The 23,921-nt window shown below is 52.5% G+C and overlaps 1 protein-coding gene across 2 annotated transcripts in view; it reads right to left on the bottom strand.

Moving 5' to 3' along the window:
* GNG7 (G protein subunit gamma 7) overlaps positions 1–20,334 on the bottom strand; it is a 111,023-nt gene extending 90,689 nt beyond the window's left edge. For both annotated transcript variants that reach the window (XM_033133790.1, XM_033133789.1), the window contains exon 1: positions 20,230–20,334. The gene's annotated coding sequence lies outside the window, so the exon portion shown is untranslated. The remainder of the gene's footprint in view (positions 1–20,229) is intronic.
* Between the last annotated feature and the right edge of the window lie 3,587 nt (positions 20,335–23,921).

The following is a 23,921-nucleotide window of genomic DNA, read 5'->3' as shown; positions in this document are numbered from 1 at the left end:
CTGCCCGGCGCCCACCTCAAACTCATGACCCCGGGACGGGCACTGGAGCTCAGCCACCCCGTCCTCTGCCCGTGAGGGGAGTGTTCCCATGCAGAGTGTTCCCGGCTGGCAATGAGAAGCACACTGGAATGCAGGTGAGTGCAGGTCACCTGGGAGCACTTTGTGGTCAGTGTGAAGGACACGGCTAGCCACTCCTGGCCATGTGAGCGAGGCCCCGAGCCACCGGCGTCCAGGGAGGCTGCTCAACCCCACACAGTGCCCAGGACGGCCCCCTGCACAGAGAGCGACCCGGCCCCAGTGTCCGCAGTGTGGACCAAGGTGAACTTCAGATTAGAGAATACTCTGTGGGTCTCGCCCCGGGACCGGGAGCTGCGCCTGGGCCGCTGGGGTTCTGGGAAGATAAGCTGCTGCATGTGGCAGTGCCCGTCCTGCTCAGCGTGGTTTGCCCTCCAGGGGCTGACCTTGCAGAATCAGGTGAACGTGGTTCCCGGAGCACCAGAGCTCTGAGCAGAGGCCCCCTCTCCCCCCCATGGGAGAGCTGGGTGGAGATGACAGCGCTGCCCACGCACCCCTGGGGCCTCCACGGCAGGCAGATGGGCTGGCGGGCTGTCAGCCACCTGACAGGCTCCAGGAAAGGCAGATCCCCAGCCGGGCTGAGCAGAGGAACCTGGGCGAGCTCCTTGGCCAGAACCAGGCCGAATCGGGCCAAACTCATTTCACTCCTAGGGAGGCCGCCTCTGCCAACTTCATTCCTTCAACAAAATATTCACTGAGCACACAGACTGAGAGTCTGAAGAGAAAACCCTGTAGGGCCTTATGGTGGTGATGTCAGATCTCTCTTTACGAGGAATCAACAAACTTCTATAAAGGGCCAGAGAGTAAATATTTTCAGCTTTGTGGGCCAGACAGTCTCTTTCGTAGCCACTCGGCTCTGCCTCAGCCAAGGCTCAAGGCTGACTCTGACAGTTACGAGTCCCGTGGACGGCATGTGGCCCTGGGGAGCTGTGATGACAGGGACACCTCACCTCTGCGTGCTCTGCCCCCAAACCCACGGCCCGGTCTGATCACGAGCACACCCCAGACAGACCCAGATCAGGGGACGGTCTCCTGACCTGACCCCTCACGACTATCCAGGCATGAAAGACAAGGAACGTCAGAAAGACTGTCACAGCCCAGAGGGCTAGGGAGACATGGCAACTAATGTCACGGGATCCTGGATGGATTCCTGGGGCAACAAAGGGACATTAGGGACAAGCTAGTGAAATGTGAATACAGTGTGGACTTTAGTTAATCATAATGTATCGATACTGGCACATTAATTGTGACACATGTGCCACACTAACATGCTAACGATGGGAAACTGGCTGTGGGGTACTGGGGGACGCTGACTATCTCTGTGACTTTCCTGTACATCCAAAGCTACTCCGAGACAAGTTTATTTTAAAGAAGAATTTATAAACTATATTGCCATAACATACTGCAGGATATTCACAATTTCCTTATAATATGCTGTTAGAAAACCTCGATTTGTCTTCCAAACTCAATGGGCTTGTTCTCAAAAGTACTGTCAAATAAATATAGTCACGATACACTTTTTAGAAATTACAAAACTGCTGGGTTGGTCAAGCTCCCAGGAGTGAGGGCAGGATTTAGTCTAAGAACCACCAGACCCAGTTTGGGGGAGATGGCACAAATGGTTCGAGGCAGGGAGCCCCTGACGGGGTACGGAGCCCAGCCCTTCATAGCACAGAGGGGCACAGAGGTCCCCGACCCCCAGCAGCCTTTATGCCAAGGAGGGCCACGAAGCCACGTCTGTGGACACTATTCTCAAGTGGAAACAGTGACCGCAGCTGCCGGGCTCTGAGCTGGGGCCCTGCGGGGTCCTGATGCTTCTTGCCCTGACATCAGTATGGCTGTAAGGTCAGGAACCTTTGTATTTCAGATAAGGAAAAAAGCGCTTTAGAAAAAAAGGCAAAAGAAAATATAAAACACTGTCCAAAGCTAGTTAAGAGGAAAAGGAAGGGTTCACACTCAGGTTTAATTCCGAAGCTCGTGAAGGAGATATCTGGTGTAACCCAGCGGTTCCCACATGAGTACACTGCGTGGTGTCACTACTCGGGGTGCTCCTGGAATCGAGGGGGTGGGGACACCCCACAGTGCCCAGGACAGCCCCTACAGAGAGTGGTCCGCCCCAGTGTCAGCAGTGCCGAGGGGTAACCGAGATGAAAAAGGAAGAAGTCCTGTCTTACACACAGACCCTGACACTGACAGAGCCGGGGTGCTGCTGAACCCTGAGAACTGTAACCAGTACGCTGACTTGCACAGCCATTTGGGTTCAAACGCTTTTCCGAAAAGATGAATTTGTATACACACACACAAAAATTCTAGAAGAAAACACAACTGTTAACAGTTCCAATGGTGAGTAGGACGACGGGTGGGGAGTTCATTCTTGGTTTTACGCGCTCACATCTCATTTGAAATTTTACTTACCACGATAATTAAAACTTAGTTCCACTAACTGGAGATCTGATGGTATTCAGGAAAGATATGGCCCTAAACATCAACAGTGCCCAAGTGGAGAAATGCAGATGTGTGGGACAGATGAGGACAGGTTTCAGGTCAAGTGCACAGCCCAGCCTCTGCCTGTCAGGCTGCCCGGTGGAGCCCGCGTCCCCGTGCGGCTCAGCTCCAGGAGGCGGCTTCCTGGCAGACAGCAGGGCAGACACCGCAGTCAGTGGACAGGCTGCCGCATCTACCACACACAGAAGGTGCCTATGCACCCCAAAAAGCAGGCACCACACAGAACTTACTGTGTGTTGGCCACAGCTTTTTTACAAAACCAAACTTGAGGCTTTTCGGCCTGAGATTTTGGCCTCGGTGAGTAGCTTTATAAAGAAAGCACCGAGGCTAACTTTTGTCCTCTGCCATTTTTATTTACCATTCTTATTTAACATTCTGTCATTGGCATTTTCTCACATCACTAGTGTTCTTTGAAAACATGGCTTTTCACAGCAGCCCACATATTTACAGAGTTAATACTCGTGTATCACGACTGATGAACCAATTTCCTTATGAGTGGACATTTAGACTGCCCCCACTTCTTGCTTTATAAATAATGCGCCGTGAGCATGTGTAGGCTCATCTGTAATTAGTAATGTACCCCTTAGTAGGCACATTTAGAGATGCTATTTCGGGATCGGAGAGCAGCAAATATTTTTAAGGTTCTTGAAAACACACTACTAAACTATTGTCGAGAAAAATTACTCCATTTTACACTGTCCTTCTGTCCACACCGTCATCCACACTGCATCACATTTTATTACTTGTCATCTAGTTTAAAAGTGAGAAATAGAATCTTCTTGGCGTTTTCTGTTCATAAACGTTTCACTTGGAAATCATTTTAGATTCGCAGAAGAGCTGCAAAGATAGTGCAGACACCTCCTGTATCCCTCACCGGCCTCCGCGAACGTTAACAACTCACATAACCAGGGCACACTTGTCACAACGGAGACATCAGTGTTGCCACGTTACCACGAACCACGCACACACACCACAGAGGTCCAGAGGTCACGAGTTGCTCCACTAATGGCCCTTTTCTGTCCCAAGACCCTACACTCATTCGTGACACTTCCTGTAAGTTCTCCCTAGTCCTTAAAACAACCTTGTAAGCTAAGGTTTAACATCTCCATTTTGCTGATGAGGAGATGGAGGTTCAGAGAGGTTAAGTGACTTACCAAAGTCACACAGCTGGTGAGGGGCACAGCATGGATGCAACACATACCTGAGGAACTCCATAACCAAGACCACTCCCAGCATGCCTCCCTGCCTCTGATCCTGTCCTGAGTCCCCGTGCAAACAGGCAAGGGCTGGCCTCTCATTGTCCCCTGACACACGAGGTGACCCAAGGCACGGTACTCCAGTGTGTGTAATTAACCACCAGGACAGAATGCATGGTGGCACTTTCCCTTCAAACAGCCACCTTGAGAAACATTCAAAGCAGTATGCCATGACATTTCTGGATGCTTCCTCAGAAACTGCCTTCACACAGTAGAAATGTTAACACTGAGAGAAATAGTCCTGTGACTTGGCAATAATAATATCTCCCGTTTAACCAAAATCAACGCTGCTGCCATTGGGCTTCCACCTCATTCACCACCGAATGGCCTCTGGCTGGGTGAATGGTACTCTAGGACAGTCCCCCAGCCACCCCCAACTCCTCATGCCTTGTGTCATCGCCTCCGGAGCAGGGGGTGACCTGCGCCTGGCTTCTACCCACTAGAGTCCGGCAGAGGTGATCGATGTTGTGGCACCGCTGTCTTACGTGAGAATGTAAGTCCCACCTTGTTAGCAGACTTCCTCCTTTGCTGCTGTGAGGAAGCTGGGATAGCCACCAGCCAAGAGCCAGAAATCTGAGAGTGGCCTCCAGTCAACAGCCAACGGGAAGCTAAACCATGTCAGCAGCTACACAAGCAAGCTTGGAAGTGGCTCCTTCCCCAGTAGAGATGAGGCTGCAGACCAGGCGACAAACTGATTGAAGCCTGAGAGAGACCCAGCTGAGCCGCACGCAGATGCCTGACCCACGCAAGCTGCGAGACAATAAACTGTGTTGTTTCAAGCCACTATATTTGTGCTGATTTGTTATGCAGCATTAGCGGGCTAATACAGGCTGTTTCCCAAATTTAAGTCTACCCTCAAAAGATAAAACTCTAAAACACATTTGAAACATACAAATTTATATATTTGAATATATAAAAGCACAGCAGCTCGTGAAAGGCCGTCACAAGGCAGCACTGTTGGAAGTACAAGGTCTCCCAAGGTGACTGAGAAAAGAGAGGACACCTGCTTTGATGTGAGATCTGGAGGTGGTGACGAAAACAGAGCTAGCCTTTGTGAATGCTCAAAACTCAGATTTTCACACTCAGTGGCCTTTTTCTACATTACCGGGTTTGAAAGCTGTGCTATTGCAAATCCCCCAGAAGAAAAGCTGATTAAGGAAACAATGCTATACGTTATATATATATATCGTACTACTTTCCTTAAAACAGAACTGGTCTAACGCCTCTCCCTCCGGCTGAAACTAGAATAGATAAGAAACCAGATTTTTACACTTGGGACTGGTACAGTTTTAACACATGGAAAACGCTATGGGGTAGCAAACTGCTTTATATTTCTCAAACACACCACCAGCCACGTCAACCCCCCTAACAGCTGGACATGTTCGTAAATTAACCAAAACAGATCACGTTCTTGGAGACAGACGCACAGTGGGCTCCCTGCCAGATGGGGGCCTAATTAAATCCCCGATCCATCACAGAAAACAGGAGTCTGGCTTTAGGGGAATAGAGAGGCTCAGGGAACACAGGGAAAGGAGCGTGCCACAGCCAAGTTCAGTGTTATCCACTGAAAACCTGTCACCGCCAAGACCAGGAAACGCCAGCCGGCAAGGAGAAAGAGAGGTCACCTGGAGGTAAGGCAGCTGGGAACATTATTTACCAAACCAGGCTGGCTGGAGAATAGAACTTCCAGCAAGCATGGCTGCTCTCCTGAGGACAGCTCTGAAGGGCAGCCACGACCTCATTTGATGCATCTGTGGGTCTTGACACGCAAAGAACTGCTGACAAAACATTTCCCCAGGGTCCTACAGGATACAAAGAAAAACATATTCCTTGCACGGGGGTTCTCCATGGGGGAAGAGGCACAAATCTGCCCCCAGGGGACACTGGGCCATGACTAGGGACATCTGTGGTTGCCACACTGGGGGGGCTCCTGGCAATGAGTGGGTGGGGCCACTCAACACCCCACAGTGCCCAGGACACCCCCACAGAGGGCAGTGCTGGGGCCCTGCCCGTCTGGTCTCAGCTCTAAAGGGACTCGTCTGTCTTTATTACAGACCCAAACTGTGTCATCACCGCAGAGGAAAAATGGCCGTTTAATTACATTTCCATACGTGTGACTGAGAATTTTTCTAGGGAAGATGATTTGGGAAAATCATCCAGAGACAGAACATTCCAGCAGTCTGAGCTCAGTGTGGAGCTTGAGTTTCACTGTAACGTGTCAATGGGGCATCCCAGAGTAGCTGAAAATTCCAAACGCATTTTCTTTGGTTTTAATCCCTTTACATACAACTGGGGTTGGATTCTGCCCCAGGGGACACTGGGCGATGTCTGGAGACATCTGTGGGTGTCACAACTGGGGGTGCTCCTGGCATGGAGGGGCTGGGGGCAGGGAGGCTGCTCAGCCCCCCAGTGCCCAGGACGGCCCCCCACAGAGATGACCAGCCCCGATGTCCGCGGTGCCAAGGGGTGTCCTGTTTTACAGGAAATGAGTCTGCAGGACAGTATGGCGTGGAGGGTCAGAAACGTGGACCGTGGAGGTTGTACCTCAGAGTTAATAATGCTGATGAAACCCAGAGAAGCACCCAAAGCGCTGACAATGATCTCATTCCATCCCCGCTGTTAGTTTGAGCTAAGTTTTATCATTTCTCCATTTTACAGGGGGAGGACATGGAGGGAGGCCCCGGGGGTCACTGGACAGAGCTCTGGAGTGGGTTGGTTTCCGGTGTAACACCTGTGGTCACTAAGCACTCACTGTATGACCTGAGGCCGGTTTTACAACTGCCTTAAAACGGGACTGTGATGGCCACGTCAAATGTTTCAGGCAGGGCCTCTCTCCCTCGGCAGCAGACACTGGGGCCACACCTTTCTGTGGTGTGGAGCCGTGTGGTTTAAGGGCTGGACTAACCGCTTGGGTGGCTACCATGGCATTTGGCACATGCAGCTACTTGACGAACAGTTCGGTCCTTTCTCATTTTATGGGGGTGGGGTATAGAGAAGGCCTCACAGCCAGGCCTGGGTGTTGTGCTCCTGACATGGGTTCAGACTGAGCCCTCCACAGACTGTGCGCTGACGTCACAGAATTATCCCCACGCTCTGTCACCCAGATGACTCTCCCAGCCCTGCCGGCCGGCTCCCGGGCAGAGTGCGGTAACCGGACACCACCCTCTGTAGAACCTGTGTGGCCCTGTGCACTGCCATCCTTCATAGACATGAGTGTCAATGTCCCTTTGGCTCAAGGGACAAATTCATCACCGTGACACCGTAAGCCCCTCTTGTCCCCTGCAGAAATATCTAATTCTTCAGCCACGTGTGTCTGACCACCAGGGTCAGCAGCCTTGGGAAACGCTGACTGCGGTCGGGTCCCTTTGGCCCTGAGCAGCAGGGGGGCTGGCTGTAAGCTGATACCAATGCGGTCCGAGCAAGACACTGGCGGGAGGGGACGTGCAGCGGCAGTGGGGATAATAGCAACATATATACTATATACGGACATTAGCTATGACTGAGTGTCAGCACTACCACCATTAACCGCGATGACGGCAATCACGGCGACAGCCTGCCCGCCCCCGCCCAGGTCACTGCCTCGTACACCATCTCGACCTTAGGACGATCCTGAGCGGTGACTCCTAGCCAACTTGGCCCACAAGGTAAAAGAAACAAAGAGGTGCAACGTTTTGCCCAAAATCACAAAGGGAGAAAGTCATCCAGTGGCTAAGCAAGAATTCCAGCCCTCACTATGCCACCATGCTCTGTACATTCCAGAAGGTTCCATAATCCCCAACCTTGCACCTCTCACACATCTTACTTTCTGGTCCCTCTTCCTTAAAGGAGGACAGAACTTTCATCGGTCCCACATCTTCACCTTACTCACTGCTTTCTCTCAGGGACCTGGGCATACCTTCCTTCCAAACCTGAGTTACACGCATGGCTGGTTACAGCCCAGAAGGCTGTGACCACTCAGCAGCCACACACACAGGAATTCATGCCCTTGTGTCCAACTCACAAGGACAAGACTTAAAAAGAGACCGCGCTGCTCCACAACCAGGCTTAACCTAAGGCAGAGGGCGGGGAGGGGATCCCAGGGGAAAAACAGGGACGGCCCCCACGGCCCACTAAGGACAGTCACTGGTCTCATGCCCTGAAATGTGACCACTTCAACCAATATGTTGTTTTGGGTTTTTTTGGGTAAAATACATATAACATAAAATTTACCATTTTAAAGTGTACAATTCAGTGGCATTCACAATGTTGGGCAACCACCACAGCCATCTAGTTCCAGAACATTCCATCACCCGGAAGAAATCCCATCCTCCACAGCAGTCACCCCTCCCCTCTCCCCAGCCCCCGACAACCACGAACCCCTTCCTGTCTGTGGACGTGCCTGTTCTGGACGTTTCCCGTAAGTGGAATCACACACTGTGTGTCCGGCTTCTCTCATGAGCCCCGTGTGTTCAAGGTCCATCCACACTGTGGCGAGTGTCAGCGCCTCCCTCCTTTTCACGGCCGGGTGACACCCCATGTGTGTGGACGGGACACACTGTGCGTCCACTTGGTTGCTGATGGGCACCTGCATTGTTTCCACCTTTTGGCCTTTATGAACAGTGCTGCTGTGAACATTTGTGTAGTTTCTGTGTGGACGTGGGCTCCTGCTGGGTCACATGGAAACTCTGTTTAACCTGCTGAGGACCCACCAGCCTTCCCCACAGCAGTTGCCCCACTTTCCGTTCCCGCAGCCGAGCCTGAGGGCTCTGATTTCTCCCTGATCTCGCCAGCTCTTGCTATTGTCTGTCCTTTTGATTCTCACCATCCTGGTGGGGTGAGGAGTGTCCACTGCGGTTCTGATTTGCATTTCCCTGAGGAAAAGGACGCTCAACATCTTTGCATGTGACCCCGAGAGTTGTTAATACGAGGTAGCAGGTGCACCAAGCCGGCCTCCGTACTTACTCCCATGGCCAGAAGGAAGTGTGGCTGGTTCTGTCACCAAGACAAAAGTGCAGGCAGTGCCCTCAGTAGCCTTGTCTCACAGACGAGCTATGAGGTGGCAGAGGCCAGGGGCTGAGGTCCCTTTTGGCTTGGCTCCCCGTGCTGAGCCTCAGCTTCTCGAGACAGACCCTCAGGGGCCCCTCCAGGCCGTGCTCTGGGGACAGTACAGCTGTGGGTGGGAGTCATTATGCAGAACGTTTACTGAAGACAAGAGTGACAGCAAGTCACGGAAACCGAGACATGGGGCAGGCGAGGGTGGGGGAGAAAGATGCCATTGTAGCCCTGGGGGAGGGAAGGTGTGGAATTAGCCCCAGAAGCACAGGCCAGTGCATTCTGGAAGGGTCAGCCCTGAGCTGAACGAACAGGCACTCCTCTAGAGAAATGCAGCTGACACAGCTCTAATGGGAAGGTCAGGTCCGAGGCCGCAGGTGAGAGCCCCGCGTGCTGGCCCAGCCTTGGGCTGTGGCGGCAGTAAGTGGTAGGAATCCCACCCGATCGCCGTGGTCCAGCACTGCCCATGAGTGGGGGGCACTGTGAGCGTGTGTGATGGATGAGACGAGACGAGAAGCTAAGAGGACACAGAACTTTATCTGTGATGTAATTTCCTAAACTAACTATATGGATTCCCTAGAGCTGCTGTAACAAACCACCACAAACTCAGTGGCTCCAAACCACACACATTGATTCTCTGACAGTCCTAGGGTCTGGAGTCCACACAGGCCTCTCGGGGCTAAACCCAGGTGAGGGCAGGGCTGGTCCTTCCGGAGGCCCCGGGAGAACCGTTTCTAGCCTTTTCCAGCTTCTAGAGGCACCGTGTCCCTGGCTCGTGGCCCCTCCTCCATCGTCACAGCCAGCAGTGCAGCCTCTTCCATGTCTCTGACTCTGAGCCTCCTGCCTCCCTCTTATGAGGACCCTGTGTTGACACTGTGCCCCCTGGAATCCAGGGTCGCCCCCATCTCAGGGGCCTCGACTTAATCCCACCTACAAAGTCCCGTGGCCACGTGAGGTGACACATTCAAAGGTCCTGGGACCAAGATGGGGACATCTTTGGGGCCACCACAGTTTCTACCACAGCTTCTTCTGCCTGTTTCACTCTCCCATGCTTTTATCTGAATAAAAAAGCCCATTCTTCTGCACATTGCCCCCTGCTGGCTACTTTGTACATATTCTGTGAGGTCTTCTCAATGCCCTTGAGGCAGGAGCCTCTTTTACAGAAAACAACTAACCCACCAACCAAAACCTAAAGCTCAGGCGACAGAACACTGCGCAAGGTCCCCCAGGACTACAGGGTGGAGGTGGCTGGAGGTCTGGCAGGTTCGAGGCACGGGGAAATACTGGACACAAGGGTAGGTCGTGGGCAGGGGGAGATGGAGAGGTGACTGCAGGAGGGACAGCTGAGAGTGAGACAAAGTAGAGCTTGTCAGAACAGAGAGCAGAGGTCCTTCCAGGTGAGGACAGGAGTGAAACCCCAGGGCGGCAGGGAGAAGACCCACTGCGCTGCGAGAAAGCTGCCTGGGCGGCGGACGCAGGGTCACTGCTGCTCCACTGGCATAAGCGAGGATGGGGGCGGGCAGTGGGCGTCAACTCCTTCCACAGCCCCCAAGGGCTGAGCAGCCAAAGCAGCAGCAAATGGACAAAAATTCCAGTGGGCACAGAAGCACAAACAGTCCACACGTTTAAAAACAGATGATGGGCCCCGCAAAGCCACTCCTGGGTGTCCATCCAGGAGAACTGAAAACATCCACATAGAAACATACACCCAAGTCCACAGCAGCAGGACTCACAACGGCAAACGGTGGGAACGACCCATGTCCATCTATGGATGATGGACAAAGACAATGTTCATACAACGGAATATTATTCTGCTATAAAACATAAACGTGGATGGACCTGAACACACGGTGCTCATGAGAGAAGCCAGACGCACAGTGTGTGATTCCACTTATGGGAAACGTCCAAACAGACACGTCCACAGGGACAGGACGTGGGTTCGTGGTTTTCGGGGCTGGGGAGCGGGTGATGGGGACGGGTGTCTTTTTAGGGTGCTGTCTGTTGCTGACTTATGTCATTTGATTCTCCACAGTAACTCACTGAGGTCAGCATTCTGTGCCCATTTTAGAGAGGGGAAGACTGAGGCTCTGTCCTGGCTTCCTGGCATGCCCTCTTTCCCCTTCCCCCTCCGCTATTCAACTAACCAGAAGTGATGTAAAGTCCCTCACAAATCTCCCCGGCGAGGGTCACCTAAAATCATCTCATCACCCTCTAAACAGGCTGTCCTTTGATGTTTCTGTCCTCCAACCAGCTGGCCCTGCTTAGAAACTAGCCATTGGACACGCAAATCAAAGCTGCAGTGAGCAACCACCTCCTGCCATCAGGAAGGCTGGACTCAGAAAACCACAAGTGCCCGCGAGGCTGTGAGCACCTGGCGCCCCGTGAGCTGCTGGTGGCAGAGAAGACGGCAGTTCCTCAGTGTGTTAACAGAAGCTGGTGAAATGACCCAGCAATTCCACCCCTAGGAATCTCCCCAAGTGAAAGGACAAATCCTGTGATTCCACTTATACAAGGTCCTCAGGGAGTCAGTCACAGACAGGAGGTAGATGGTGGGGCCAGGGGCTGGGGGAGGGGAGGGGAGTGAGTGTTTGATGGGAACAGAGTGTCAGTTTGGGAAGATGGAAAGTTCTGGAGATGATGGTGGGGACGACTACACAGAAGTGTGAATGTGCTTAATGCCACTGAGCTGTGCACTTAAAACTGGGTAAGATGGTGAATTTGACATTACATGTAATTTAGCACAAGGAAAAATAAAACAAGCAAACTGGAATGGGCAGAAGAGGACACAGGGCGGTGAGCTGGGATGTTCCCGCTGCCCTGGGCAGAGAGATGGAGGTGGTGAGAAGGAAACTGGACGATGTCTGGCATGTGATACATTGATTCATTGATCCACAGTAACTACCATGACCAACAGGTCCCTTCCCCCGGAGGTGGGGGTGAGGGACGTGGCAGGGGACGGTCCCATACACTCAGCACATGGCAACATCCTGCTGTTGTTTGCTGAGTAGAAAGAGGCCACTGAGAAACAGGCCTTGTGCAACAAAGCGTCCCATTCACTGTCCCAAAGTGGCTGCAGAAACTCCTGCCCTATCCCCAGGGAGACCGCCCGTCCGCCCAGTTTCACTTCTAAAGGACACGCCGAACACCTCCCCACAAGACAGCCAGCTTCCCAGCAATGCCCTGCCCTCAAGGAGAATGCAGATGCAGGGCTGACCCTGCGCGAGGGCAGGGGTACCCACGCTGTCACATGGTTTGAGCTTTGGGCCGCCTGTGTTGCAACTGTACCCCCAGATCTAAAGCCCCCCTCATTAAAATACAGCACGTAGGCAAAGCTGTGCTACAATACTCGGGGCCAGCTTATTTCAGTCACCAGTGATGGGACCCATACACGCCTCCCCCAACCCCCACCACACACGGATTTGGGACAGGTGGGACCCATGCGTCTCAAATTAGAAGGTGTGTAAGATGATGAGTTTCCAGCTCCCAAAAGACTACCTGGGCCTGGAGATCAAGGTCATCCTCAGGGTGACATCCTGTGGGGGTCAAGGATCCCCAGGGGGCTGTGACGAGGACACCTCACCTCTGTATTCTCTTCCCCCAAACCCATAAGCCTGGTCTGATCACAAAAAACACCAACAAACCCAGATCCAGGTACATTCCGCAAAACTCCTGAACTGTCTTCCTTACAACTGTCCAGGCACGAAGACAAGGAATATTGGAGACGCTGTCACAGCCCCGGGGAGCTAAGAACATGTCACGGCTAATATCATGAGGATCTCAGATGGGGTACTGGGGCAGCAAAGGGACATTAGGGACAAGCTAGTGAATGTGAATAGTGTGGATTTCATGGCATCGTAATGCAGCCATGTTCATTTCTTAGCACGGCCAAGGTGCTCCAGGAGGGAGTATAAGACGCTAACGAGCTGACGTGGACACTCGGGAACGCTGAGACTCACCGGTACCCCTCAAATTTGTCCAAAGTAAAAAAATTAATAATAAGAAGAAAAAAGCAGGTCCGGTAACTCAGTCTGCTGCCTTTCTTAGAGACGCACGCACGGGCTGCTGTGCCACCTTACACAGAGAGAGGGGTACGGATGTCCCCTTATCCTAGATAGTCCATTTCACAGCAAGGGAGACAGAGGGGAGGAGGGGAGACTCTCTGCTGTGGAAATGAGAGGTGGAGCTAGGGCTGGAACCCGAGGTTCTGGAACCCCCGTCCTCTGTCCCTCTGCGCCCCAAACCTACACAGCTCTGAGGCTGTGGACACCAGGGACACGCTTTGGTTTCCTTTACACTGTCCCTGACAGCCCGCTGAACCCTTTAGTGGGAGGGAGACAGAGAGAGAGGGATGGACGGAAAGAGAGGGGCCAATCAATTTTTTAAACAATAAACAACCCTGACCAGCCCCATTTCTTATCACCTCCTGTTGTCCACTTGAAAGTTAGAAGTCAAAAGCAAGCCTATATTTCATTAAGTAGCAATTTGAAAAAGAAAAAAAAGACAGAAAATCTTCCATTTCTCGCCCCTGCCTCGAATATTTAAAACTCAGCCCACGTGAAGAACTAATGGCCTGTCAATTCTCAACCTAAAGAGAAAGGCATTTCGAAGTTCAGCGGGTGTTGAACAGAGACTGTCCTCGGCACCCAGCCCAAGGAAACGTTTGTCTTCACTGTAACTGGCCAACTTGCAAACCTCGCTCAGGGACAGTCTGCCTGGCAAACTGTGGCTCTTGGAACATGGTCAGAAAAACACCCATCACCGAAGGTCAAGATTGTTTCTCTAAAAATGCGGTCGGATGACCGCTGCTTTACTGTGTTACTGGTTTGTTTTTATTTATGTTATACACTTTTTTCAGTTTATTGCATAAAAGCTATGAGCACAGCACATCTACATAGTTTCACATTTGTATGCCTTTAAGTAACATTATAATAAACATAGCTGACATTTTCAAATGTGCTCTCGATTTGAACTGAGATGCTCCAGCTCATCAAATCTCGGAGCCCTATTTCTAAGATGGGCTGCTCTGTGTTGTAAAACTAAAGAAAATAAGTGTCCATCTTCTTACTAAGTATGTATGGCAAGGGCTGTGGGAAATAGAACCATTCTAAATATCTGTTCCCACACGATGACCCTGCTCACCCAGGCGGCTACGGGAATGCAAGCTCCTAGCCAGACAGCATGAGGGCCAACATCTCGGAAGTTGAATGTTCATTGCTCACCTAGTACTGGTAGTTAAATGAAATGATAAAAACTATGAAGCCACCAGTTCAAGTCCCAGCATTGCCAAGAACCCATGAAACCACTGGGCCTCAGTTTCCCCATCTGTAAACCATGCACGTTACACGAGAGGGACTGACAGACTTTCTGTAAGGAGCCAGAGAATCAATAATTTCAGCTTTTTGAGCCATATGGTCTCGTATGTGGTACCATGAAAGCAGCCACAGGTGACATGTGAACAAATGCGTGTGGCTTTGTGCCAATAAAACTTTATTTCTGGACACTGAAATGTGAACTCCACATAATTTTCATGTGTCACAATTCATATGCTTCTTTTGATTTTTCCCCCAACTATCTAATAATGTAAAAACCACCTCCGCCCAGGGGCCACATAGAAACAGATGACGAGATGGATTTGCCGCATGGGCCATGCCGCCCCCTTGGACTGGACAATCCGGGGGACCGTTCCAGAGCTGACTTTCTAGGATGCTCTGATTCTCAACCCACATTTCCAACCAGCAGACAGATACTTTGAAAGCTCTAAAAACAAGCCATCACATGTCCAAGCGCTCAGCTACACCCATATGCCTCCAGAGGTCTTATTTTCTCCTAAAATTTCCTCTATCTCCTAGACCTGCAATGCCCAGTGTGGCAGTCACTGATTGTCACATGACATTGAGCACGTGGAATGTGACTCATTCTGAGATGTAAAAATCTGTGAGTGTAAAAAACACACCAGATTTCAAAGGCTTCGTACGAAAGAGAATGGGAAGTGTTCACTGACACCTTTACGTTGCTGACATGTTGCAATGCTAATATTCTGGGTGTACTGGGTCACGTCCAATATAGCACTGAAATGAGTTCCACTTGGTTTGCTTTTTGGAATCCTGTTTCTGTTGGAGAGACTGCTTTTTGGAGGGGAGGAGGGTTCGTATAAAGCTCCACAGCTCACAGAATGACGTCTCCCCTCCAGGCACTTGAGGCGACCATGTCTCATCGCTTTGTCCACAAAAACAAAATAATGGGGAGAATGAAGAGGTGGAGCACAGAGAATGTTTAGGGAGGTGACGCTACTCTGTGTGACACTATAATGGTAGGTACGTGTCTTTACACATCTGTCCAAACCCACAGACTGTCCAACGCCAAGAGTGAACCCTGACATCAACTCCCGACGGTGGAGGCAACGATGTGTCCATGTAGGTTCATCAACTGTAACAAATGTCCACTGCAGTGGGGACGTTGACAATGGGGGTGGCTGTGACCATGTGAGAGGCAGGGGGTACGTGAGAAATCTCTATGCCTTCTGTTCCATTTTGCTGTGAACCTCTAACTGCTCTAAAAATACAGTCTATTTTTAAAAAACAAACATCGTTTTACTTCAATGCAATCATAAAATCTTATTAGAAATAGTTTAGCCCAATGGTTCCCAACTGGGGTGGTTCCGTACCCAGGGGATCCTGGGCCATGTCTGGAGACAACTGTGGTTCACACTGCAGGTGCTCCTGGCATCAAATGGGTGGGCCCGGGGTGCTGCTCCGTCCCCCAGTGTCCTGGACGGCCCCCCGCAGAGAAGGACCCGGCCCCAGCATCCACGGTGCCCAGGGGGAGACCCAACAGGAGACAACACAGAAAGACCCAGCCCCAGCTTGGTGCTCACACAGGTGGGCAGCTCCCTGTACCTGTCCCTGGGCTAATCTGTCACTGCAAAGCTCTCTGGTCTCGTCTCCTGATTAGCCACCCTATGCACAGGTGTTACCCCCACCTCTCTGCTCCCTGAAAAACTTACTGCCGTTGCACCTGTGGAGCTCGTGGACGACACAGGCCTGGGGCCCTGGCTCCGCCCCTCCCCACATGAGCACACAAGCATCACATTCCCGGTGCTCCTGGTGCCTGGCTCACATCCTGAAGCCTGATATAGGCACACAGCCAGCCTTTGTTGGGGAGAGGAGGAAGGAAGGAAGGTTTCAAACAAAGGACACAGCAAACCAGCTGTCCAGGAACCCTGGGCACGCACTGGGGTGGGCAGCAGCGGGGAGCGGTTCCTGGAGCCAAAGCGAAGGTCGCTCCGGAAAGGTAAGGTGGGGCCAACTCCCACGGTGCCTCGAAGGCCGTGAGGGATTCTGAATCTGTCAAGTGGGTGACGAGTTAGTAGTGAAGGTGGCAGGGAAATGACAAACTGCTCTGTGCTTCAGGGAAAGGATCCTGGTCATGTGGGGTGGACCCAGCAAAGGGAGAGAATGGAGGCTGATCCAGGGCTGAGATGCTCTCAGCAAGAGAAAGGAAAGTGCTTAACTCAGGGGAAAAGAAACACAGACGGGAGAGGGAGAGAGAGAGAGAGAGAAAACCCAGAGGGGTGACGCCAGACAAACCCCCAACCTGCGGTTTAGTGGCTGTAGAGTGCCCAGGGAAAAACCATTTAAATAGCCGCACGATTCTTCACTTCCAAAGGTCAGAGCAACCCTGATATCTGTCAATGAATGAGCGGTTAAACACAGTGTGGCCCGTCCACACACTGAAATACTACTCAGCCGTGAAAAGGAGGGAGGCGCTGACACTTGCCACGTGGATGGACCCTGAACACACAGGGCTCATGAGAGAAGCCGGACACACAGTGTGTGATTCCACTTAAGGGAAACGTCCAGAACAGGCGCGTCCACAGACAGGACGTGGGTTAGTGACTGTCAGGGGCTGGGGACTGACTGCTGATGGGGAGGGGACATCTTATTGGGGTGACAGGACGATCTAAAATGGGTTTACGGGGATGGTTGTACAGCTTGTTAAACTTACCAAAAAAATGAACTGTGTGCTTCAAATGGCTGAGTTGTATGACATGAAAATTGTACCTCAATTTAAAAAATTAAAAACAATAAGACTTTCCGTTTTGCAAGGTCCTCAAGGAGAACTAGTAGCCATTTCTGTAAGTCTCAGAGCTGCCCAAAGCCTGTGCCCACCTGCTGGCAGGACAAAAGGCACTAACAGAGTGGAGCTAAGCAACATCATGCAGGGAAGAGGACGGAAGTGAGTGGACGTGACCGCCTGGGACAGGTCACCCCTTACAACTCCCCGTCTCAGCTCTGGGGTCTCCAGGGTGACATGTGACACTTTTCTCTAGACCCTGAAGAGAGAGAGGCCTCACCAAAGGGTAGCACGAGAAAGAATTGGTGAAGCACCAGAATGGTGAAAAGGAACAGGGGGTACGAGAGAGGCTCCCCAACAGAGGGTGGGCTATGAGACTGCAGGAGCCAGTCTTTAAAGGACCCAGGAAGGGGACGATGGGACATAAGCTTCACTGCTATGGTCAGTTAAACACACAGGAAGGGTGAGATAAGTGTGTCAACACCCAACAGTCACACAACTATCCTGGTAACCCGTCTCTCTAGAAAGCTCTGCAAAGTGCCAATGTCATGGAGACCAGGCCCAACGACCCTTTCATAAGAAATTATGTAAGAAGTTACAATGGAGCTTCAAGAATATGAAGAACCTAGTGAATTTTAAAGACGATTGTTTCCAGGTGCAAAGGAGAAAACCTGTCATAACACCTTGAATGGAAGAAGCTTTCTATACTACTACATGGCGGACCAAAACACAAATGCCTCCATTCAGTAAACACGGAGCTGAATCGTCTGTGTGTCAGGGTAATTCAGGTTCAGCTGTCTTTCCCTTCAAAGGAGAGGGCCCAGGAGTTACGAAACAAGGGCAGAAAACAATGGTGTCAGTCATAGGATCTTTCCTACAGAAGACAGAGAATTACCTAAGAACTCAAGCCTCCCGCTCTGGATCGAAAACCAAGGAGGCAAATTGCACACTTCGGCATCTTTCAATGTCTGCAGCGGACCAATTAACCCCTAGTCAGTGTAAGTGTTCAAAAACCTCACAAAAGATCCACCTAGAAAGAAGTCAGTGTTTCTAAAATTCTCTAAAAGCAGTGTGATTTTCATTTTCTTTCTTTTTCCTCTCAAAATGAGAACACTAGATGATTTAAAAACAAACTCCAAATCTGGGCCGAACTTCCTAAGCATCTAAGGGGAGATGTGGTCTTTAAAACAGAAAATAACTCAGTTTTGTTTATAACGGGGGTTTCAACTGGGGTGATGCTACCCCCAGGGACACTGAGTAATGTCTAGGGACTTTTGTGGTGGTCACACTGGGGGTGCTCCTGGTGTCGAGTGTGTGGGGGCAGGGGTGCTGCTCAGCCCCCTCAGTACCCAGGATGCTGCGAAAATCAGCTGAGCCCATGGAGGGACGTAGGTTTATTGTATCAAGTTGTAAAGCTCATATATTTAAAGAGCAGACAATTGTGGCCCAACGCTTCCCTTTGGGGTACATAACCGAAGGGCTCCTGTGGGGTGCACCTAAATCAGAATGCCCCGTGAAGCCTTCTCTTAAGTAGACAGCTTGTTCCTTAACAAACCTTCAGAACTTCCAGGCAGATTCTGCTTTTTCTGTTTGCTTTTCCTTACTTTTAATAAGATGGACTAGTTTTTTTTTTTCCGTAGATTCTTTTTGAAAGCTCCAGGGGTGACTCTTACGTGCACCCCAGGGTTGAAAGACTGGAGTCAAGTTCTAACTAATTCCCTCCCTCCCCGCCCTGACATCCAGTCATCATTTTACCCACCCACCTTCCCCCCTCCCAAAAAACCTTAATTTAGACCATTATTATCAAGGCAGCACGTAGCCTCGCCATGTGCCAGGAGCATGCTAGGTGCACGTGTTTGACTTACATGCGACCCTATGAGGTGCTGTGACTGTTCTGTGAGTCCTGTCTCACAGAGGATTAAACTGAACCTCCCAAAGCCTACTCAGCCAAGCACGAGTCCACGACGACACTGTTCATCTGGGCAAGACCTCAGCATCCCACTGATCAAGTCTGTGAACTTGGCCTTTGCCTGGCTGACACCTAGCAACAGTGGGAGCCTTTTCCCTGCCGCTCATCACTCTGCCTTCTCCCGCCCACCTTCCAGCCCATAGCAACCCCCGCTCCCCAGGAAAAACAAAGTGCCGCCCACGTCCCTCAATGTCATCATCCCCAACTCCCACTTTGGTTCCTCACTCCTGAGCCCAAAAATTCCTGAAAAATTCAGTCACCAACACGAGCCTTTCCTGCTTCCCAAGATGCTCTCGTCCACACTCTCCATCCCAGACACAGCCCCAGCAAAGTACGTTGAACCCCATCTCCTGCAGCTCACTGGTGCCAAGGGGTTTCTGCCCTATGCCCCCTACACTGAATGATTAGCCCCCAAAAGTGGGGGCGAGTCCCCTCCACAATCCTTATAACTGACTTCTAACTGAGAACCCCCATTTCCTCCCGAAAAACACCTGCCATTCCTCTATCCAACAATCACTGGGTCCCCCACCTCCTTTCTCATCACCCCATGCACTCCAGACTCCACGCCTCCGGATAGCCCTCCCACCTCTTCTGAAAGGAGCCTGACCCTACCTCCATCCTGCAGCCCTCCCCTAACTCTGCCCTCTCGCCCCTTCTCAGCTCACCCCGACCCTGGGTTCCTCAATCACCCTTCCCTGCCAACTCCGCTCCTCAGCCTCCTCCCCAGCTACCCGCCACCTTCAAGCCCAGTCCCTGTCCCCTCCTCAAATAACTTCCACCCTCAACTCAAACCCTGTGCCCCTCCCCAGCTAATCCCGACCCCCAACTCCATCTCCAGCCTCCTCCCCAGCTACCCGCCACCTTAACTTCAGTCACCTCCCCAGCTGACCTCGACCCCCAACCCAAGCCGAGACCCCCACCTAACAGCCCCAGCCCTCCCCAGAGAACCTCGACCTCCAGCCCCCACCTGCTCCCCTTCCTCAGCTGACCTTGACCTCCAGACCCTGCCCTCCTCCCCAGCTAACCTCCATCTCCAACTCCACTCCCAGCCCCCTCCTCAAATAACCTCCACCCTCAGCTCAACCCCAGCCCCTCCACAGCTGACCTCGACCTGGCCCCATCCTAGCCCGGACACCCAACTCCAGCCCCAGCCCCTCCTCAGCAGACCCCGATCCCCAAGTCCGCAGCCAAACAGGAGCCCTCGCAGTGCCCACTCCCGGGCTGCCCCGGCCTGCCCTCCGCCCAGCCGCGCACTGACCCCCGGCGCCTGAGTTGGGGGCGACGGACCCGAGCCGGGACCGCGGCCGCACGAGCTCCTACCTGCTCTCGGGCCGCCGCGGCCGCCTCAGCCCCGCCGCGCAGCCGAACCCCTCGCGTGGGGCCCGAGCACTCGCTCCTCTCCGCAGGGCGGGGCCGGTGCGCAGAGGGGGCGGGCACTGGTGACGGCGCAGCCAATCGCGGGCCCCGGCGGCGGGAGCCCAGGCCAAGGGCGGGGCGCAGGGCCGGCAGCGGGGTAGGCTGCGCCCAGGAACGGGGGCCGGGCTCCGGGCGCGGGCGGGGCCTGAAGGCGGAGCGCTGAGTGGCACAGTCGCTGGCCAAACGCAGGCCGGGACCGCGCGGAGGGGCTATGCTAATATGCAAATAGAACGCTGTGGCGGACTCCGCGGCAGGGCGACTAGCGGATTTTCAGAGGCGACTCGGTGACGTCAAGGAGGCGCGAGGCATTTCGTGAGTTCGAATCCCGAATCCTAGCTGCTAGGGCTCACTTAAGAAAAGGAAGAATGTCACCTCCTAATTGGTCTCTTGACTTGCAGTGCGGGACAATAATAACTGCTCCCTCTGGTTGAACCCTCTGCATAAGGCTAGGAAAAGGTGTAATCCCCATTTTACAGAGGAGGAAACTGAGTCTCACAGAGGTTAAACCCAAGGTCATTTGCCCAAGCCTATCTCCTAATTGCCAGGGTTTTTCAATTTCCTAACTCCTGGGCCTGGATCTTAAAAAGCAGTTTCCTGGGGCCCCACCCAGATGAAATGATCCAGAATTCTGTAGGAACTGGATCTCTGAAATGTCACTTTTAACACGCTCCCCTGGTGATGTTGGAAAACATTTAGTATGCCTCCAAAAGCATCCGGCGCTCATGGAGGGGAGAGTTTCTTACACAGGAGGATTCAGCCACTCTATTCTGGGCTTAGGGAACTTTGTGCAACGCTGAGGCTCTGTGATCTGAGCAGCTAGCCTCCCAGCTGAGCACCCTATGGCTCCTGTCATCCCCACAGGAACTTCCCAGCTCATCCCCTGCAGCACACAGAGAAAACGAGGCTCCTGGGGTGGGGGTGGGGGACAGCTCACTCCCCGGCTCGTTTTTTCCAGAGGAATTACTGTCTGAACAAAGGATTGCCAACTGGTGGCCCCCTCCCCTTACCGTCTGAACAAGGATCTCAAACTCGTGGCCCCCAGGTGAGATGTGGCCCAAACATCCTTTAAAAATTCTAAATTCATTGTTAACATTAAAAAATCAGGACGTTTCACAAAAATAAATCCAGATTTCCAGGTACTGTTGAAAAATCAGAAGGTCTAGGATTTCTGCAGTATCTGAGTGAAGCGGCTGCACGCACTTCAGGCAGGGCCAGGCCTGGGGTGAGGCAAGTGAGGAACTTTTCTCAAATCCAAAACCCAAAGGGGCAGGAAAAAAAGCCCTCGCCATCAAGATAAATGTTAATGATATATTTTAAAATGTCAAATTAAATGCAGAAATAATCCAAAATGAACAAAATACCAAAATTTTCAAGAAAGATAAGATCTGATTCTGTGCTCATACAAACCACCCCACGGCTTCTCCCCAGCCCAGGCCCTGTCAGATCCTGTCCTTAAAAGATTGATATTTTGTTAATTATGGCTTCCTCTGCATTACATAGTGCATTAAAATGTCTCTTGATGGCTGAATTTTTTGGCACCCCGTCTTAAGATTTGCTCCCATGGCAATTGCCTTGCTCTCCTCACCCTAATCCTGTCCCTACTCAGCCCTGAGCCATTTAGCAGATGGGGAAACTGAGGCCCCGTGGTTCTTCTCCATGTATGCATAACATAGGGCTCATAGTGCCTGCCCGATCCCCTCAACTGGCCGCAGTAAGTGCGGGGTCTAGCTGGCCTGTGAAGTCTCTTCTGGGGGTGACCATGTTCCCATAATGCCTTGATGTCCTCATCATAAAAGTCCAGACTCCCCCCGACAGCCCACTGGGCCCTTGTTGGCCCCCTGCTCACCTCTCTGAACTTCACTTCCACTCTCCCCTCACGCCTCTCCTGACACCCTGGCCTTCATTGGCTCCTGACTCAGGGTCTGTGCTTGTGCTGTTCTCCCAGCCTGAGGCTCTTTCCCAGGTCGTCCTCTTGGGGCTGGCCTCTAGTCCACCTTCCTGTGTCCGCTGACTGTTACCTCCTGACTCAGCGCAGCCTCCCTGACCACCCAGATTCCTGCCCCCATGTAACTTTTGTGGTCAGGTTTCCCTTATCCACAGCACAAATCTGAGATTATCTGATTCAGTTCTGTGTGTGTGTGTGTGTGTGTGTGTGTGTGTGTGTTGGGGGCGGAGGGTCCTGCATGCTATTAGGTTTTGAGCTCTGAGAGGGCAAGAACCCTGGGGTTTTAGGCAGTCATTGCTGTGTGTCCAACATCCAGGAAAGGACCAGGCACACAGTTGGTGCCCATTACATACTGAATGAATGAATGAGTAAATGAATGAATGCAAGTGAATGGTTGGTATCTCAGTTCTTCCTCTCGGTTTTTCCCTGAACCAGGCCTTATCTCTTACCACAGAGACACCCGCCTAGCCTGGTCAGGGTGGGCAGGAAGGAGGCTGGAGTGGCAGATGAGAAGTCACATGGGATGGGTAGGGGGAACAAGGAAGACGGTCCCTCTGCTCAGTTCCCTCCGGGGTTCCTGTGAGAACCCCCAACATACCCCTTCTGCTGCCCCCGCAGGGAAATGGCTCAAGTTCACAGAGTCCAGTCTAGGAAGGTGCCCCAGTCTGGGAACGTGTGCAGAGTGAATGGAGAACCAAAGGCCCCGGGGAGGAAACTGGGCCAGAGCCACACAGGGCCCGGCTAGCAGAACCCAGACTGCTCCTGCCTCTCCCCCTTCCTCATGGTCCTCTCTCTCACCTCATCTGTCCCCTCTCCACCTGTAGCATCCCCACCTCTCACCTGCCCCATACCCACAGGGCTCTCACTGCCCGCCTCTCAGCTCCTCCCTTCTTCACCCCCACTCCTCACCCCTGGCCCTCACCTCTTGCACCCTTCACCTCCATATCCTTCAGGTCCTCATCCTTTGCAGCTAGCCAGCTGACCCCCACCACCACCCCAAAGAAAGCGCACCAGTGGAGAATGTAGGATCCACTTCTTTATTGCAGGAAGACTATTTCTAGAGTGAACACTACACATACCCCACAGTGGGGGTCAGGGGGTACCCACATGCGGGGGGAAAAGGGGTAGGGGTGGAATCACAGCAAGCATGGCCTGGCATGTCCCCAGACCCAGGGATCCCCAGGCAGGATGGGCCAGCAGCCAAGGGAGGCTCTGGCCCCCTCCTACTGCAGAACCCCTCTGTCCCCAGGGTCGGGGCAGGGCCTGAGGTGGGAGAGGCCTGGAGGGGTGGGACCCCAGGGAGATTGTGCTATCAGGGTGTGTCCCTGAGAAAGGGCCGCAGATCCCTGACCAGCCCCACCCTCTCCAGCACCTTCAAGGCCCAGAAACCACTCCCGGAGTGGGGGAGAGGGAAACACCAGCTGCTGGTGGGCCCTGGACCCTCTACAGGATAAGGGGGCTCAGCTGTGCTCAGACAGGAAGCTGCCAGATCTGTGGGCCCATCCATGTGCCCAGTGTCTCTCTCTCTCTCTCTTTCTCTCTCTCTCTCTCTCCCTCTCTCTCTCTCTCTCTCTCTCTCTTTCCACACACACACACACACACACACACACACACACACACTCCTTCTCTCTCATAGTGAGCCCCAGAAACA

The sequence above is a fragment of the Rhinolophus ferrumequinum genome, chromosome 18, assembly GCF_004115265.2.
Source record: "Rhinolophus ferrumequinum isolate MPI-CBG mRhiFer1 chromosome 18, mRhiFer1_v1.p, whole genome shotgun sequence".
In the NCBI taxonomy this organism is placed as follows: Eukaryota; Metazoa; Chordata; class Mammalia; order Chiroptera; family Rhinolophidae; genus Rhinolophus; species Rhinolophus ferrumequinum.
The sequence above is the reverse complement of the archived record's forward strand: the minus strand, read 5'-3'. Positions and strand labels throughout refer to the sequence as shown.